The 17,935-nt window shown below is 47.3% G+C and overlaps 2 long non-coding RNA genes across 4 annotated transcripts in view; both read left to right on the top strand.

Moving 5' to 3' along the window:
• The first annotated feature begins 1,703 nt into the window (after positions 1–1,703).
• LOC133236675 (uncharacterized) lies at positions 1,704–4,231 on the top strand. Its single transcript, XR_009732979.1, has 2 exons — positions 1,704–2,861; positions 3,854–4,231. It is a non-coding gene; the product is annotated as an uncharacterized LOC133236675 (long non-coding RNA).
• A 640-nt stretch (positions 4,232–4,871) lies between these two features.
• LOC133236674 (uncharacterized) overlaps positions 4,872–17,935 on the top strand; it is a 57,564-nt gene continuing 44,500 nt past the window's right edge. Inside the window, exons 1-3 of one of the 3 annotated variants that reach the window (XR_009732976.1) lie at positions 4,874–5,225; positions 5,430–7,443; positions 13,136–13,381. This is a non-coding gene — a long non-coding RNA (uncharacterized LOC133236674). Of the gene's footprint in view, positions 5,226–5,429; positions 7,444–13,135; positions 13,382–17,935 lie in introns of those variants that run through there. The other 2 variants (XR_009732978.1, XR_009732977.1) reach the window with 2 other exon arrangements.

Here is a 17,935-nt window from a genome sequence, read left to right as displayed (position 1 = left end):
TTGGCTCCATCATGGCATTGTGTTCCTTAAACACCCAACGGGGGATGTAGGCACCAGGCTTAGTCTAAGGGGCATGTGAAGGGAGATGACAGGAAGGTCCTCGTCAGGCATCATGGGGCTCCTCTTGTCCCTCCCAACTCAGCCATTTCTGGGCAGCTGTGGCCTCCTGGATTCTGAGTGCTGGGGCAAGTTCACCAGACAGAAGTCTACTCTCAACCTCAGAGGCCTGGGCGTGCCGACCCCCAGCTCTTCCCTCTCCCCCGGTTGTCTCCAGCACCCACTTATGGGTGCCTCTCTGAAATTAAGATGGCATTAACCAGTGTAGAGCTGATCGCTACTGGCAGCTCCGAGAAAGTCAAAGTGAAAATCTGATATACATTAAAGATCAGGTGCCCCCCTTTCCGAATGAACTCTAAGGCAGTTCTGTGCCATGAAACTGTGGCCGCATCTTGGGATCTGGGGCCAAAGTAGGTTCCGATGCTGGATCTGTCACTCACTGTGTGACCTTGGACAAGTTTCAAAACCTCTCTCAGTCCAGTTTCCTTATCTGGAATATGGGGAAAATAATAATACACACATCACAGGGTTGTTATAAGGGATATCTGATAAAGAAGGCAAAGTGCTTGTCTCAGGAAACATTAATGATGATTATAGTTGAGCTTTGTGATACGGAATATGACTCAACTCAGCCTCCCTCATCTTTCAGATAAACAAACGGGAGCTCAGAGATATGGGTTATGTTCTGATTGCCACACAGCTAGAGATAAGGAGAGTTAAGATGGGCTCTTTGGCCTTGAGAAAACTCAGTTCAGTGCTTTTGTAACATGTTTCCCTCAAACTTTGAAACAAGAAAAAAATCAAGTGAAAAAAATAATCCATGTTTTTTGAAATATTTCTGGCACAATCTTATTTTATTTGTTGCTTAGAGCGGTGGGTGGTCTTCTCTCTGACACCTGATGATGTGAAAGTCTGTGCTTAATACATAATTAAGTTGACTAGCTGGAGGAGGCTAAAGTTGGATGGCTGGGGAAAAGTTAACATGAAACATAATGTACTGTTTCCTCCAGAACAGACAGTTAAGGATAGTAAGTCTCTAAGGCTGATGCTTTTATTTATTTTTACCTGAAATGTGTTGCTGTCCTGAGATAAACAAGGAAAATTAAAAATATATATATATAAAGCCTTTACAGTGAAAGTGAAACTATTTGTGTGGACTGTGAGATTAACCTAAAAGAGCTGCCTGCAGACAGCATCATGGGATTAGGGGTCACAAGGAAGGTGGCCCATGCGCATCAGTTGGGTACCATATTGTTTACCGCTTGGAACAAAATCCCCTCTGCTCCCACTCTTTAAGCACAGCTTCAAACCAATTACTCAGGTCCAAAGTTTACTTCCGATTCCAGCCTGAACAAACCAGGGCTGAGCCCATCAAGTTTTATTGCAGTCAATACGTCTCCCTTCCAGAAGCAACTGGTCACAGCCATTCCCAACACAAAGCTGCTTGGGCCACCCTTTCTTCTTTTTTATGGTCTGTTTCCAGACACTCGGTGACCCATAAAGTTAACTTATAACCAAGTCACAGCCATGACCAGAGCTGTTGTTCTTCTGTCTAGCCCTAAAGTTCCCTGGCTTCCCAGGCAGGGCCTGTTGCTTTTTCCCAGGACGTGCACTCTTGGAGGCAATGAATCAAACTGTATGTCCTGGGTCCTTAGCCCAGACTGTTTGCTTGAAACCTTCCCCAAGCCCTGGGATTTTCTGGTTTGCCTTCATCAATGCCCATGCTGCGTTCAGCGCCTAGCAGGACACTTATTAATGGAGCTGTGGATCCTGCTTGGTGAGCCGAGGTCAAGGCACGCTGTGAGCTCCAACCACCTGCACAAACACAGCAGTCATCCAGTGGATACTTCTAGCTCGATGTCCTGATGGTGTCATTTACAACCCAATTTGTCTTCTTCCCCACCCTCCTCCCCTTCCTCTCCAAATAGGGTGAGTATATGTACCGAGGAGAGTGTGATGGAGCGACCTGGCTTGTAGGCAGGGTGGAATTTGAAACTTACTGAATTTAGAGAAACTTATTAGGGCATGGAGCCCAGAAACGATCATGTGCAACCCTGTGATTACGAGGCCACCGCACTTCTTAACTTTATTGATTTGGAGAGGTAAGTTTCCTTGACTTGATCAAGGCTGGGGAGCTACCCAGGATCGGGTTCGAACATCTATCTTCTCACCCCCAGTGAGAAGCTTTTTTCTCATTACAGGATACTGTATTCCATTAAAATCTAATTTCATTTTGTGACAGAAAGATTGGATTCACAAATAGGAAGACTGTAATGAAATGTATTCTGTGAAGCTTGTGTCTATCTCCTGTATTAATTAATGAAGGAAGAAAACTGGAGTTTTCTTTTCCAATATTGGAACATTTTGATTTATAGAATTTTAGGACTGGAAGGTACTTTAAACATAATCATCTAGTTCAGTGGGTTTCACACTATGCTCAGTGGGGTCACACACAGGTGGCTCAAGGGTCTTCTAAGGATGGGGGAAGAGGTATATAGGATTCTTAGCTTTCTCCCTCAAGGCCACCGGAGCAAGCCTAGTCTTTGTCTGTTTTACATGTTGGGGTTTTAGGTTAGATTTTATCTCAAAAGCAGAATTCACTTCTAAAGAAAGTATGTAAAATTTAAATCGAGTTCAAACCTCTCAAATTGCAGATGAGAAAACCAAGGCCTTGAATCTTGACCCCATGGAGTTGCAAAGCAAGAATGACCCCACTCTCAGGATGAGGGACGTAAGATTCAAAGTTTAAGAGATTTGTAGAAAGGAATGGATTTCATCAAGTGGTAGAACCAGGCTGGAACTAGGTATATGGTATATATTTTTATTCCTAGTCCATGACTTTTCCTATCACGTCACATTGTTTAATAATACTGACATGTGGGTGACCTTATTGATTCATGATTTAAGAGGTCCCCCAAAGAATATGGGGCTGACATAGAGGAGTTTTAGGGAGCAGCAATCAGTCAGCATGGGCCTACTCCTGGACCGTGGAAACAGGCACATCCCTCCTCACTTCTTTTCCTCCTGAGTCTATTTCCTTATGCAAGTTCCCTGCTGCAGTGCCGTATCCCCAGTACCTAAACAAAGGCTTGGCACTTAGTTCGAGCTCCATTAATGTTTGTCAAATCTTCTTGACATCTTCAAAACCCTTTCCTGGTCAAGGACTTGAGAATATGATGGATTAAAAAAATCAAATACTGTATCAAATTTATATACACCTAATCATCAAATATAGTAGGTTTATTTCCACACACAGAAAAGTGCACAAGCCCTGTTCACTGAGTGAATCAACAAACTCAGCTGGCAGCATTATAGAAGAAAATATGACTCAGAGTGGATGTCCTTCTCAGAGCCGCCCAGGAACTGCCCCACAGAGTCTGGGCATCAGGCAAAGTTCCTGGTGGCAGCTGGCCTCACGGGCCTCTGTTCCTGGCAGAGGGAAGTGCACCGTCCTGTCCATAAGCTTCTAGGCAGGTGTTCAACTGCCCTCTGGGGTAGCCTGACCCTGAATGAGCTTAAATAGAAACCAATAAAACCTGGGATCAGAAAGTTCTTATACCTTACCCAAAGTGGTTAGCATTTGTAGTAGGTTATTAAAGAGTGCTCTTTGATATCTTTGCCTAGGTTACTTTAAGAATAGGAATGGCTAGATCCTGCTGGTTTCAAGATATTCTCCTCTCTCTAATACCACCTCACAACAGTATCACAGTCTGTTGTCTTTCTTTCAAAGTGCCTTGAGGCAGGGCAAAGGATTAGATGCCCTTCTGAGGCCATCTACACCCTGGATTCATTTCAGAGAAATAAAACACCAGGTGAACTCCCAAACAACAATAAAGTAAAAGATCTTCCAGGAGAACATTACAAAGCAACAAGAGACACACACACAGAGAAAGAGATGCCCTATTAGAGAAATCAAGCGTGTGCCTGACCATGAAACCAGAAAAGCAAGAATCTGATGGAAACCATGCTTGTCTCTGTTCGTCCTGGGTTCGCCCATGCCCTGGAATAGACCTCTGACATTCTGTGTTGTGGTCTTCTCTGTATGCAGGGGTGGGCTGGTTTATGTCAGCATGGTGGGATTACCATAAAAGTCATTAGATGTACTTCTGGATGTGGCTTTTCCACTTACAGTAATTAAAACCAACTACTAAGTTGACTTTTTGTTTTGACCTAATTCGTGACTTTCCTCTGCTTCTGTCTCTTAAGGGGCTAAGTCTTCGGCTCCGTGAGGGCCTAAGGGCCGTGCCTGTCTTCTCTACCTGATACAAGGTTGCCAGCACGGACAGGCCAAGGCCAGGAACTTCATTATTCTTTTTGTCTTAATCTCCTTCTGTGGATCCAAGTGGCCGTTTCAGCCCCAAGGGTTTGGCAAGGCAACAAGTAGGTGGGGCGGGGAGAGGGAACCCGAACCCAGGCTCGGGGCGGGGCTCCTGCCGCCGGCTTCCCACCCCGCCGCCGCCCACTGCCCCCTCCGGGGTCACTACTTCGGGTCCAGAGAGTGGGAAAGTCCTATTTTAAAGCTCTCTGCTATTTTTCCGTCTTTCGCCCGCCCCTCCGCCGCCAGGGGCTCCCTGCACGAGAGGCGCACCCATTTAGGGAGCCTTTTCGCGTCCCGATCCGGCTCCGGAGCGCAAGGACGCCTCTACTCCCGCCCGGCCCCTGCCGCGGGCGCCGAGCACACGCAGCACCTGACTCGCGCTCCCATTGGCTGCTGCCTGTTGCTAACCCACGTGATCGGCGCCGGCGCGCCCCGCCCTCGGCCCCGCCCCCGCCCCCGCCCCCGCGGGCTCCCGCGGCTCGGCTCCGCGGCGCGTTCCTGCGGGGGTGGCGTGGGCCGCGCCGGGCTCCGAGCTCTCGGCCGCCCGCCCCTGCAGACTGCAAGTCTCCGCGCGGCGCCCGGGCGGGCGGCCGGTGTCCACAAGGTGGCAGTGCCGCGCTGCTGGTGTCCTGACCGGGGGTCCGCACGCGCCGCGCCGGGCGGCCGGAGTCCGCACTTCCCTCCTGCCAAAGTTTTAATGAACCTATAGACACACCCGGACCTGGGTCACCCCCAGGGCTGGCTGGCCGCGCCCCTCAGATCTGGGGGCTCCCCTGGGAGAGATGCATGCCCCGATGGCGTCTTTGTCCCAACTCAGGGAATCAGAACTTGGGGTCTGTCAGTGCAGCAGGTATGTTGATGTTTTCAGCAGTTTTTTTTTTTTTCTTTCTTTCTTTCTTTCTTTCTTTCTTTCCTTTGAGGGCCATTCTGAGAATCCATTCGGAAAGAAACAAACACTTGGACAATTACTGTCTGTCTTCTTGAGAATACCTCCTTTCCCCCTCCTCCCCCGAAGCAATCTGCAGCTTCCTTTTTTTTTTTCTTTTGGTAAAAGGTCTACACCACCACAGTTTCGGAGGATCTCTCCAAGCACCAGCGTCCTGGAATCCTAACCCGCTCAAGTGGAGAACATCCCGGGAACGTCCTGGTCCCGAGGCTTGTCCCGGGCTGCCCTTAATTCCAGACTCAGAGAGAGATAAGCTCCTCCGACCTCGTTTGACCCCGCTGCAGGCGCCGGGTGTCCTCTTTCAGCGTGTGCGGGTTGGAGGGTCGACTTTTCTCCCTGCTCACTGGAATTTTATTTTTCCCCCTCTGTTCACTTTCCTCCTTGGCTTGTGGCTGTGCTCACGCCCCCTACCATAGTCTAACCCCGCCCTCCCCCCCACCTGCACACACACCCACAAACACACACACATACACACGGACATGCTTCCCGCTCTTTTTTTTTTTTTTTTTTATTCTGAGGGCTGTCTGGGAAAGAGAGAGGCCAGAGGAGGTGAAGGCAAGAAAGGGACTGGGTTGCACATTCCCACTTATGGAGAAAGGACGGAGAAACCCCCTTGGCTTCCCATTGTCTACACCACCCAGCCCAGTTCCATGCCCCAGTAGTCAAGCCCTTCCCTTGGGCTCCCTAAGCTGTCCTCCAGGGAATTTCCCACAATGCTCCTAGTCTGCTCCAGCCTAGCAACGGTCCACCTGTGACAGGACTCCAGAGGGGGAACTCCTGTTCACAGATGTTGGGGTTTCTACCCATGCTCAAACACGGAACAACATATGTGCTGACTGAATGCCGCCTGCGGTCTCCAGTGAGGCGCAGGTCATCTCTGCAGGAGTGCTGGACAGACAAGGCCATCTCTCACCTCCAGGCTGTGTGACAGGAGGCTAAGGACTCAGGAAAGGCCAGTAGGGAGCATTTTTTAGAAAAATGCTCACCTGTTATGCTTTCCCACCTCTCTTAAAATAGGGGAGCAGGGCTTCAGAGAACTACCTGGAGAGCTTCGCAGATGTCTCCTGGAGTCGGGGGCGGGGGGCCACAGGGCCCAAGGTGGCTTCAGAGTAGAGAGACTGTTTACAGTGGCGAGAGAAAGAGCTGGCAAGGCACACATACAGGCCAGTCTTCCTGTTGGCAAAGTGGGCCTACCTCCCCAGGCTTGGGAGGGGCACAGTCAACAGTGGGAACAAGGATCTGTGGGGGAAGGGTGGCCCGCCAGCAGAACCCTTGGGAGGGGAACTCCAACCATCAGAAGAACCCATGGAAGGACCCCACCAGGGAAAGAGCCAACATCTGTACGCCTGCCTGAACTCCAGTTATCCCCAAGCCCTCCTTGAAGAACTTTGGCCCCGAGAGACCTGAGCCACCAGCCAGTGATTGGAGGGTCTGAGAGGAAGAGATAAACTCTGATCAAATCGTTTTCCTAAGCATAAATCCCCAGCTTCCAATTGGTAGAAGGAGAAAAAGTGCTGATTTAAATGAAAGAGACAGGTTTTTAATTTTGATTGGGCTAAACTTTTTAATATTGGGGACTGATAATACTGACGTCAGAAAACATTTGCATCACTTTACTGTTTTACGTGTATTCACTCATTTAATCCTCAACAACAGCCTTGAGGGATAGTCTTACTGTCCCTGTTTCATAGAAGAGGAGCCTGAGGTCTGGAGAAGTTAAGGAAATGGTGCAAGGTCCACAGTTAGTAAACGGCAGAACCAGGATTTGAATCTGGACTTCAGAGTCTAGGTGTAGAACCCAAGTGCCTCCCCATCTCTGAATCTTTATTCCTATTCTTGACCAAACCTCACTCGACTTCAAGGCTCAGCTCTGCCTGTTCTGGTCTAAGAACCCTCCTTGGCTGGGCCAGCTGAAGGGGCCTCTCTGCTCTCAGGAGTCTGGTCATGGCTGTGGAGATGCCAGTGCCCTAAGAAAAGATGGGGCATCGTCTGAGGAATCGCCTTCAGAACCCAAGGCACATCTGTTCAGACCTCGATGCTGACAGCTGTTTTTGAAGGTGAATATGATGCTTGGAACCATCCAGAAGTCACCTGGAGTCCAGTGAAAAAGCCAACCATCAAGGTAAGAGAAACCATTTTTGCTAAAGGGAAATAGGATACACTCCGGACTTCAGTGTCTGGATCAGTCTGGTTTGCTTCTGTGACTTGAATACTGGATCTAAACGTAATTCCAGAAGAGAAAATTCTCCAAAGAGGTGAGACCTGGCAGCCTTACTGAAGAGCATATGCTCTGAGGAATATGGGCAGAGTACAACTCATTGGGAAGTACAGGTTGTTTTTCTAAATATATATATATATATATATATTCTAATCATGCTCATCACCTTATCCCCAACTTTTATTATATTCTTTCTGTACAACTGGATTATGAAATGTGAGGACAGAGACTGCATCTTTTACTTCTTTCTGTTTCCTGTCACACCAAGTGTGTAAGGTGCAAAATGAGTATGTTAGGCTCATAAGGAGCCTTGTATGTTGGGGAAATTTTCTTTTTTAAAAAAAGTTTTAATTAATTTCTTTTTGGCTGTGTTGGGTCTTCGTTGCTGCGAGTGGGCTTTTCTCTGGTTGGGCGAGCAGGGGCTGCCCTGTAGTCGTGCTGCGCAGGCTTCTCATCGTGGCGGCTTCTCTTGCTGCAGAGCACAGGCCCCAGGGTGCACAGGCTTCAGTGCTTGTGGCTCCTGGGCTCTCGAGCACAGGCTCAATATTTGTGGTGCACAGGCTTAGTTGCCTCACAGCATTGGGAATCTTCCCAGATCAGGAAGATCAATGCAGGAAATCCATGTTTCCTGCATTGGTGGCGGATTCCTTGTCACCCAACCACCAGGGAGGCCCTGGGAAATTTTCTGTTTGAGTAGAATTAAAAAGGGTGTCCCAGTTGCAGATGAGCTGGTGTGCAAGGTTGCAGGAAATGGACACAATAGAAAAGTTTGAGACTTACTTGGCCTCCTTGAGTAGAGTATCTCTTGGGGGCAGAGTTTATTTAGTAGAACCACAGGAGATATAACTATCTATCTATTTATCTATCTATCTATAGATATACCTGTATCTCTAGATATAACTAGAGAGGAATGTCTAATGGGCAGATAGGTCTTTATCTTTTAGGCCAGTGTTTTTTTTAGTTAGAAAGGGTAGGGGAGCCAGAACTAGGAAACTCCCTGCTCACCACCGCACCTTGTGTTTGACCATGGACTTGCAACCTTATGGTCAGCTGTGACCTGACAGCATATTGTAGCCCGCTGTCCTGTCTCAGGGTGCTTTGAGAAATTGTAAGGAACTAAACAGTTAGTCAAAGCTATGGTTTTTCCAGTGGTCATGTATGGATGTGAGAGTTGGACTATAAAGAAATCTGAGCGCCGAAGAATTGATGCTTTTGAAGTGTGGTGTTGGAGAGGACTCTTGAGATTCCCTTGGACTGCAAGGAGGTCCAACCAGTCCATCCTAAAGGAAGTCAGTCCTGAATATTCATTGGAAGGACTGATGTTGAAGCTGAAACTCCAATACTTTGGCCACCTGATGCGAAGAACTGGCTTATTAGAAAGACCCTGCTGCTAGGAAAGATTGAAGGCAAGAGGAGAAGGGGACGACAGAGGATGAGATGGTTGGATGGCATCACCGATTCAATGGATATGAGTTTGAGTAAGCTCCAGGAGTTGGTGACGGACAGGGAAGTCTGGAGTGCTGCAGTCCATTGGATCGCAAAGGGGATACAACTGAGCGACTGAATTGAACTGAACTGAACTGAACTAAACGAGAAGAAATTCCCTGAGTTGTTGGTATCATTCCCCCTTGCATAAAACTGAGCCACTGTGCAGAAAGCCAGTTTCTTCAGCATGGAGGTCGTTGGCATCTATGACTGTTGGCACGTTGCTATCTTCCTTACTGTCCTGAGCCATTTGTCTGTGAGGAATGGACATCTGAAGTCGCTGAGGAAAGATCAGAAGTTACCTCGTGGTAACCTCTGATTTATTTTAGAGGTTTCCGCTGTAGGTATTACTGTGTGGGTTTTTAATGGAAAAGAATAATCAAGACCAGTCTGCTCAAAGAGCTTATGGAAAATATATGAAATTTAGAGTGTAAAAACCAGATTTAATTGTTAAACCTATTTTTAAAAAGCCAGCAAAGGAAAGCAAGAAAAACGACCCCAATGGCTCATTATGTAACATCCAGATGTTTGGCTTGGAACAGGCCAGATGAGGAGGTGATTTTTTCTCTCTTCATCTGCTTGCTTTGGCCTCACTGGAGAGGCAGTGCGAGACATTGTATAAGAAGCTTGCTTGAGTGGACTTGTCCCCACTCTCCACTTGCCCTTCGAGAGACCCGTGAGCCTTCAGCTGCGTTTTTAAGCTCTGACGTGGCACATTCTTAATGAACACATTCCTTAGACCCAGCGTGGGCTTGAGACGCTTCTGGAAATCATCTCATGATGACTCCAGGTGGACCAGGCAGCGAGTGGAAAATATTTTTCCTTCTCATTCAGGTGTTGTGGACTCAAGGAGACCTGAGGTTTTTTGATCTTAAACATGTGGCTCTAACAAAATATTTAAATGTGCCCGTGGGCTTGGAAAAAGTGACAGCTGCTCTTCAGCATTATAGAGAGATGTCCATGTTTCCGCTGGCTTTGTTTGTCAGCATGGATGTTTGCTTTTGCCAGAAATGCCAGCGAAGGGCAACAAGCACCGTTCTGCTCGAATGAGAAAAGCAGGACCTGATTAGCAGACAGGTTTGTTGAAAAAGCATTTCTGCTGCGCACTAATCTCTACATATCCTGTCGGGAAATCCTCTCAATCCCATACCTGATAAATAAATCTGGCAAGTGAGTAAACACTCTGAAAGTCTCTTACTGATAGATAATTCCACCTGTGATGTGGGTTCTGCCGGCCTCCGAGCCGGGGCAGCGTTGTGTACCTTTCAGGCTGACCTGGAACAAAGCTTGTCCAGGAAAAGATGTCTGTGTGTCCTCCCTGCCCAGCACTGAGCCCTTGGCTTCAGCCTTTCACAGGAACCAAGAGGGTGTTTGGGGCTCACGTTGACGTCCTGGATTACGGATGCTATTATCTGGTGCTTTTGTTGAACTTGAGTGCTCCGCCAGGCGTCGTGTAATTCTCCAGATCAGAAATACCATGCTCTGTGTTCTTCTGGTTTTCCACTCAGGGCCAGGGTAGGGGGTCCTGAAGCTGTTACAGAACTCCTTTTCAGAAGTTTACATTCAGTCTGCACAAACACCCTCCCTTCTTGAAAGCCCGCACGGTCTCCCCACCCTCCTGCAGGGGTCTCGGAATGCTGTTCCACAGCACTGCTCCATGATGACGTGATGTGATTTTCCTGAAGGTTCTTGAGGGCACAGGCCATGTCTTTTCATCAGTGAAGGTCGGTGCCTGGTATGCTCATTATTAATTAGTTATTAGTAATTAATTAATGCTGAATGAGTGAACGGCAGTCCTTGGTTAAGTTTGAGGGCACGTGTGTGTGAGACATTGCCAGAGAATGACACTTAGGTCTTTTAAGTTAGTGGGTGTGTGCTTAGTCACCCAGTTGTGTCTGACTCTTTGGTACCCCATGGACTGCAGCATTCTAGGTGCCCCTGTCCTCTGCAATCTCCTGGAGTTTGCTCCAGTTCATCTCCAGTGAGTCGGTGATGCTATCTAACTATCTCATCCTCTGCTGTCCCCTTCTCCTGCCCTCAATCTTTCCCAGCATCAGGGTCTTTTCCAGTGAGTCAGTTCTTTGTATCAGATGGCCAAAGTATTGGAGCTTCACCTTCAGCAACAGTCCTTTCAGTGAATATTCTGGGTTGATATCCTTTAGGATTAGCTGGTTTGAGCTCTTTGTATTCAGTTCAGTTCAGTTCAATCTCTCAGTTGTATCTGACTCTTTCTGACCCCAAGGACTGCAGCACACCAGGCTTCCCAGTCCATCACCAACTCCCAGAGTTTACTCAAACTCACATCCATTGAGTTGGTGATGCCATCCAACCATCTCATCTTCTGTTGTCCCCTTCTCCTCCTGCCTTCAATCTTTCCCAGCATCAGGGTCTTTTCGAATGAGTCAGCTCTTCCCATAAGGTGGCCAAAGTATTGGAGTTTGAGCTTCAACATCAGTCCTTCCAATGAACACCCAGGACTAATCTCCTTTAGGATGGACTGGTTGGATCTCCTTGCAGTCCAAGGGGCTCTCAAGAGTCTTCTCCAACACCACAGTTCAAAAGCATCAATTCTTTGATGCTCAGCTTTCTTTATAGTCCAACTCTCACATCCATACATGACTACTAGAAAAACCATAGCCTCAACTAGACAGACCTTTGTTGGCAAAGTAATGTCTCTGTTTTTTAATATGCTGTCTAGGTTGATCATAACTTTTCTTCCAAGGAGTAAGCGTCTTTTAATTTCATGGCTGCAGTCACCTTCTGCCCTGATTTTGGAGCCCCCAAAAAATACAGTCTGACACTGTTTCCACTGTTTCCCCATCTATTTGCCATGAAGTGATGGGACCAGATGCCACGATCTTAGTTTTCTGAATGTTGAGCTTTAAGCCAACTTTTTCACTCTCCTCTTTCACTTTCATCAATAGACTCTTTAGCTCTTCACTTTCTGCCATAAGGGTGGTGTTATCTGCATATCTGAGGTTATTGATATTTCTCTTGGCAATCTTGATTCCAGCTTGTGCCCAGTGTTTCTCATGATGTACTCTGCATATAAGTTAAATAAGCAGGGTGACAATATACAGCCTTGACGTAATCCTTTTCCTATTTGGATTCTGTTGTTCCATGTCCAGTTCTAACTGTTGCTTCCTGACCTGCATACCGGTTTCTCAAGAGGCAGGTCAGGTGGTCTGGTATTCCCATCTCTTTCAGAATTTTCCACAGTTTATTGTGATCCACACAGTCAAAAGCTTTAGCATAGTCAATAAAGCAGAAATAGATGTTTTTCTGGAACTCTCTTGCTTTTTCTATGATCCAGCAGATGTTGGCAATTTGATCTGTGGTTCCTCTGCCTTTTCTAAAACCAGCTTAAACATCTGGAAGCTCTTGGTTCACATATTGCTGAAGCCTGGCTTGGAGAATTTTGAGCATTACTAGCGTGTGAGATGAGTGCAATTGTGCGGTAGTTTGAGCATTCTTTGGCATTGCCTTTCTTTGGGCCATCCAAGGGACTCTCAAAAATCTTCTCCAGCACCACAGTTTTAAAGCATCAATTCTTCTGCACTCAGCCCTCTTTATGGACCAACTATCACATCTGTACATGACTACTGGAAAAACATAGCTTTGTCGGCAAAGTGATGTCTCTGCTTTTTAATGCACTCTCTAGGTTTGTCATAGCTTTCCTTCCAAGGAACAACAGTCTTTCAGTTTCATGGCTGCAGTTGCCATCTACGATGATTTTGGTGCCCAAGAAAAAAAAAATCTGTCCACGGAGAACCCCATGGACAGTATTCAGTACATTAGAAAGTCTATAAATCCAGTCAATACTGAAGAGGAAGAGAAGCAGCCTTCACTTCTTGGAGGAGAACTTTCTAAACATATTTTAAATCCATCGCAGAGCTGTTGCTTTAATTCAACAGGTATACTTTGAGCACTAGCTGGCTTTTCCATGTGTGCGTGTGAAATATGTAAATCCTGCTTGCTCTGCACCCTGGAAGAAGTCCTCATCGAGTTGCGCAATGTGAGAAGCAGGTTGTCTGAAAAGCAGGACCTGGGGTTCTGAATGCTTGACCTCGTACCTTCACTTTGAAACCACTTTTGTTTTCTCTGTCTGTAGCATGGTGAGGCTTCTCACAGAAATCCATTTGCAGCCTCTTCAACAAGAATAACAGTAGCACTCACTATGAGCCATGCCAAGAGTTCCACAAATAATGTCTTAACAGATTCTCACAACCACCCTGTGAGCTTGGTGTTCTCATCATCATGGCTGTTTGACTGATGGGGACGCAGAGGGCTGACGTGGTTTGCCTGAAGTCACCTAGTCAGTAAATGGTAACACTGGGATTTGAACCCAGGCAGTCTGGCTCCCGAGTCTGGGCTCTTTCTTTCCTACTCTGTTAGAGGGTCATTTCTTTCCACGCAGTGGGCTTTTCTCTCTACCCAAGACCCCTACAGTTAAGTTTGTATGTATACTATACAGCTTCTATTTTATATGAGACCATTTCAAAAGCATTCTGCCAAGTAGGAAGGGATTATTTATCACCACCATGGTGTTTATCACCACCACAGAGCCCCCATTGAGACCTCCTCACCAGCATACCAGGCGGCTCAGTGATAAAGAATCTACCTGCCAATGCAGGAGATGCAGCAGATGCAGATTCGATCCCTGGGTTGGGAAGATACCCTGGAGTAGGAAATGGCAACCCGCTCCAATATTCTTTCCTGGAAAATTCCAAGGACAGAGGAGGACAAGGACTTTGTTCCAAGGACAAAACCGTCCATGGGATTGCAGAGAGTCGGACACGACTGAGCATGCATGCAGTGCCATACCTCGTTCTTGGTTTGGGAACTCATCCCTTTTTCTTCCTCTTCAGGTCTGGGAGTAATAATAGCTCCTCCACTACGGTAGGCAGAATAATGACCCTCCCTTCTCCCAGAGATGTCTGTCCTAATGCCTGGGACCTGTGAATATGACAGAAGGGGCTTTGCGGATGTAATTAAGGATTTGAAATGGGGAGATTATCCTAGATTATCCAGGTGTGGCCCATATACATGGATCCTTATACATGAGTCAGATCCGATAGAGATTTGAGAAAGCTGTGCTGCTGGCTTGGAAGATGGAGAAAGTGACTGTAAGCAAAGGGAAGGGGGCAGCCTCAAGAGCTGGAAAGGACTGGGAACCAGATTCTCCCCTAGAGATTCCAGGAGCACAGCCCTTCCCGCGCCTTGGTTTTAGCCCAATAAGAACCACTCTGCCTTCCAGAACTCTGTAATAATAATACAATTGTGTTGTTTCAAGCTCCCCACCTCTCCCCCCCAAATTCCACAGAGTTGCTGAAAATCCACCCTGCTGTTTTACATAATACAATAACGGAGAAAGATACTACAAAACTATGTCTTATTAGAGGTTATATAATTGAGCATATGTGCAAGTTCCAGGCTGTGGGATACAAGAAATTCATTGTGAGAACTTAGAACCTCATTGGGAAGCAACGGTGCACACATATACAACGAGCAGCAAGTCTTTATTTAAGGGCAAATATGAGCAGGACCTTCCCTGGTGGCTCAGACGGTGGATCCAGGAGATGCAGGAGATGCAGATTTGATCCCTGGGTCGGGAAGATACCCTGGAGTAGGAAATGGCAACCCGTTCCTGTATTCTTGCCTGGAGAATCCCCACAGACAGAGGAGCCTGGTGGGCTGCAGTCCATGGGGTCACAAAGAGTCAGACACGACTGAGCGACTCAGCACAGGACCAAGAGTGAACCCTGGGAAGGTGTGCAACCAGGTTGGGTCAGGGGCGCTGGTGTAGCTGAGCATGTTCTGGAACTCTGCCGTTATCTTACCATGTCTCAAAGACCACACATGTGCGTGGGCTAAGTCGATTCAATTGTGTCAGACTCTTTGTGACCCTATGAACCTTAGCCCTCCAGGCTCCTCTGTCCATGGAATTCTCCAGGCAAGAATACTGGAGTGAGTTCCCGTGCCCTCCTCCAAGGGATCTTCCTGACCCAGGGCTCTAACCCATGTCTTTTAACATCTCCTGCATTGGCAGGCAGGTTCTTTACCACTAGCACCACTTGGGAAGCCCAGAAGAGCATATAGGAAGCAAGAAAATAATCTTGCTGATACACAGACTCAGACACACAGCTTTCTAGAAGGTGTCAAACAGTTCTCTGTTTTCCCCATTGGAAGTGGAAGTGAAGTGAAAGTCACTCAGTCCTGTCCGACTCTTTGTGACTCCACGGATTATATGGTCCATGGAATTCTCCAGGCCAGAATACTGGAGTGGGTAGCCTTTCCCTTCTCCAGTGGATCTTCCTGCCCCAGGAATTGAACCAGGGTCTCCTGCATTGCAGGTGGATTCTTTACCAACTGAGCTCTCAGAGAAGCCTTTTCCCATTGGTAGCCCTTTAATTGACTTAGAGCAGCCTCTGCTGAGTTCCCACTTTATCTGCTCTCCCCACCTTTCTGTGTTATGCCTGCACCCTCTCCTCAGGGTCTGTGTCATCCTACCAGTCCCTGGAATGGTCCAGAGGTGGAGAGCCTCCAAGATCTATCTGGACAGATGGTGGGGATTCTTACAGACCTTGGTCCCTCACCAAGCATCCTTGCATTCAACGGAAGTTCGCCAGTCTTCAAGACAAACATCCAGAAGATGACCGAGCTCCCTCTCATCCTAATTACAGTTCATCTCCCACAGCCCAGCTCTCACCCACCTGAGTGTGAAGGACGAGGACAATCAAGCAGATTCCAGGGTCTGATGGACTCTGAAGAAGGGCTGGGAATGTGAAGGTGGGGATGGGTATTAAGAGCATTCCAGGCTGGGAGAAAGCATTTCCAGAGGCCAGGAGGGAGGGACAGGCAGCCCTGTGCTAGAGGAAAAACAGCAAAGAGGTGGACTCACCTGGGGTGGAAGAAAATGAAAAAAACTGCCTGGGGCAAGAGGGATGACGTTTTGGTGCTGGGAGAACTGTGGTGAGGAATGTATGTTTGGGGAACCCTTCAAGGGAATGACAGGATTCCTCCTTTTTCAGCCCGGTTTTGGACATCATTTACTTCTGCCTGCAATAATGAGGTTTTTTAGTCACTTGGTTGTGTCTGACTCTTCTGCGACCCATGGACTGTAGCCCACCAGTCTCCCCTTTCCATCAATTTCCCAGGCAAGAATACTAGAGTGGGTTGCCATTTCCTTCTCCAGGTGATCGAACCTACGTCTCCTGCATTGGCAGGCGGGTTCTTTACCCCTGAGTCACCAGGGAAGCTGAAGCTCCACTACTCTGGCCACCTGGTTTGAAGAACTGACTCATTGAAAAAGAGCCTGCTGCTGGGAAAGATTGAAGGCAAAAGGAGAAGGGGACGACAGAGGATGAGATGGTTGGATGGCATCACCCACTCAGTGGGCATGAATCTGAGCAAACTCTGGGAGATGGTGAAGGACAGGGAAGCCTGACGTGCTGCAGTCCATGGAGTCGCAAAGAGTTGGACACAACTGAGCGACTTCACTTTCCTTTAGCAACTGAAAACAACAACAACAAGCCGTGAGGGGTGGCTGCTGGAGGGAAAATTCCCTCTGCTCCCATTCTGCTTCCTGCAGAGCTCAGAGCACTGACCTGGACACTGTGCTACAGAAACCCCAAGAGTGATTGGCCAGGCCTTGGAAATAATTAATACGCTTACTAGTCAGAGTCACGTCCTCTTACCAGGTATGTCCCAGGGTGGGCGGCCCGGCTATTTGTCACATTTTCCGGGAGGTTGGCTGGAGCCTCCACCTGCTGGGAAGCTCGAGACTGATCATGCACGTGTCTGACCGAGTTAGCATTGATCCCCAGCCCGGCTGTTGCATTGCACTCCGCGCAAGCAACGCGTTTCTGTTTCTCTAGTATATTAGAGCTGAGTCCTGTGTTCCCTGCTCTGTGCATATCACACAGAAATGATTTCAAGCCTGTTCTTTGCATGTGTAGAGACTGCCTTTTTGCAGGCGAGTATTTCATGAGGTCTTTTCCGACATGCTGTTTCCGCGCTGTTACTCTCCGATATATCACGGCATTTCTGTGGTTCCCGGCACCGAGGGGGAGAAGATGTTGTCTTGGTGGCGATATCTCATCCAGAATTCCTATCACTTTTGTAAGTGGGAAGGGGGATAATCACACCTACTATAAATATTCTAGGTCCTTACTAAAATATTTTTTCATTGAGAGTGGTATTTGATATACGACGTTTCCTTCTTGGATTCCTGCCAGTGAGTTTTAGGGGATTACCCAAAGGATTTTGTTATGAGCTGAGCCACTTACAGACTGCTCCTATGGATAGGGGCTCAAGGGATGGAATGTGGCTGCGGGGAAACCCAGAAATGAGCAAAGAACTTTGGGAAATTGTCCTGGTCGGTATTGCAATGAGAGGAGAGAGCCTGCCAGGTACGATTGGCTTTATTAGGGAAAACGGTTTACTGCTTAAATGGTGAATTTCTGCTCTTTTGCTTTCTGTTCTGCCACATGGTTTGCATAGCGAGGCGACGCTAGTTTCCATCTACAAGCTTGGGTCCTGGGGTCAGATGGCTGGGATTCGAAACCCAAGCACCAAGTTATTTAAATCCCAAAGCCTTCGCTTTATAATCTGGAAATGATAATAATAATAACAGCAACAGCAGCAATTGTATCTAACTCAGAGGACTATTTTAAAAATTAAATAATAACGAGTCACGTGACACATTTAGTGTCTGGCTTATAGCATAACAAGGAGGTCAGAATGCCATTGTCTTCCGTTGTCAGTAACAGTATTATTTTTATATTGTTTTAATGAACTGGAAGGTTCAGAGTACATAAAAGATAATACTGATGATGGGAAAATTTTAGAAAAAAAGTACGAGTTTTGGATAATAATCAGGAATGAAGTATTTACATAGACCCTTACAGGC

The sequence above is a fragment of the Bos javanicus genome, chromosome 23 (assembly GCF_032452875.1).
Source record: "Bos javanicus breed banteng chromosome 23, ARS-OSU_banteng_1.0, whole genome shotgun sequence".
Classification (NCBI taxonomy): Eukaryota; Metazoa; Chordata; class Mammalia; order Artiodactyla; family Bovidae; genus Bos; species Bos javanicus.
The sequence above is the reverse complement of the archived record's forward strand: the minus strand, read 5'-3'. Positions and strand labels throughout refer to the sequence as shown.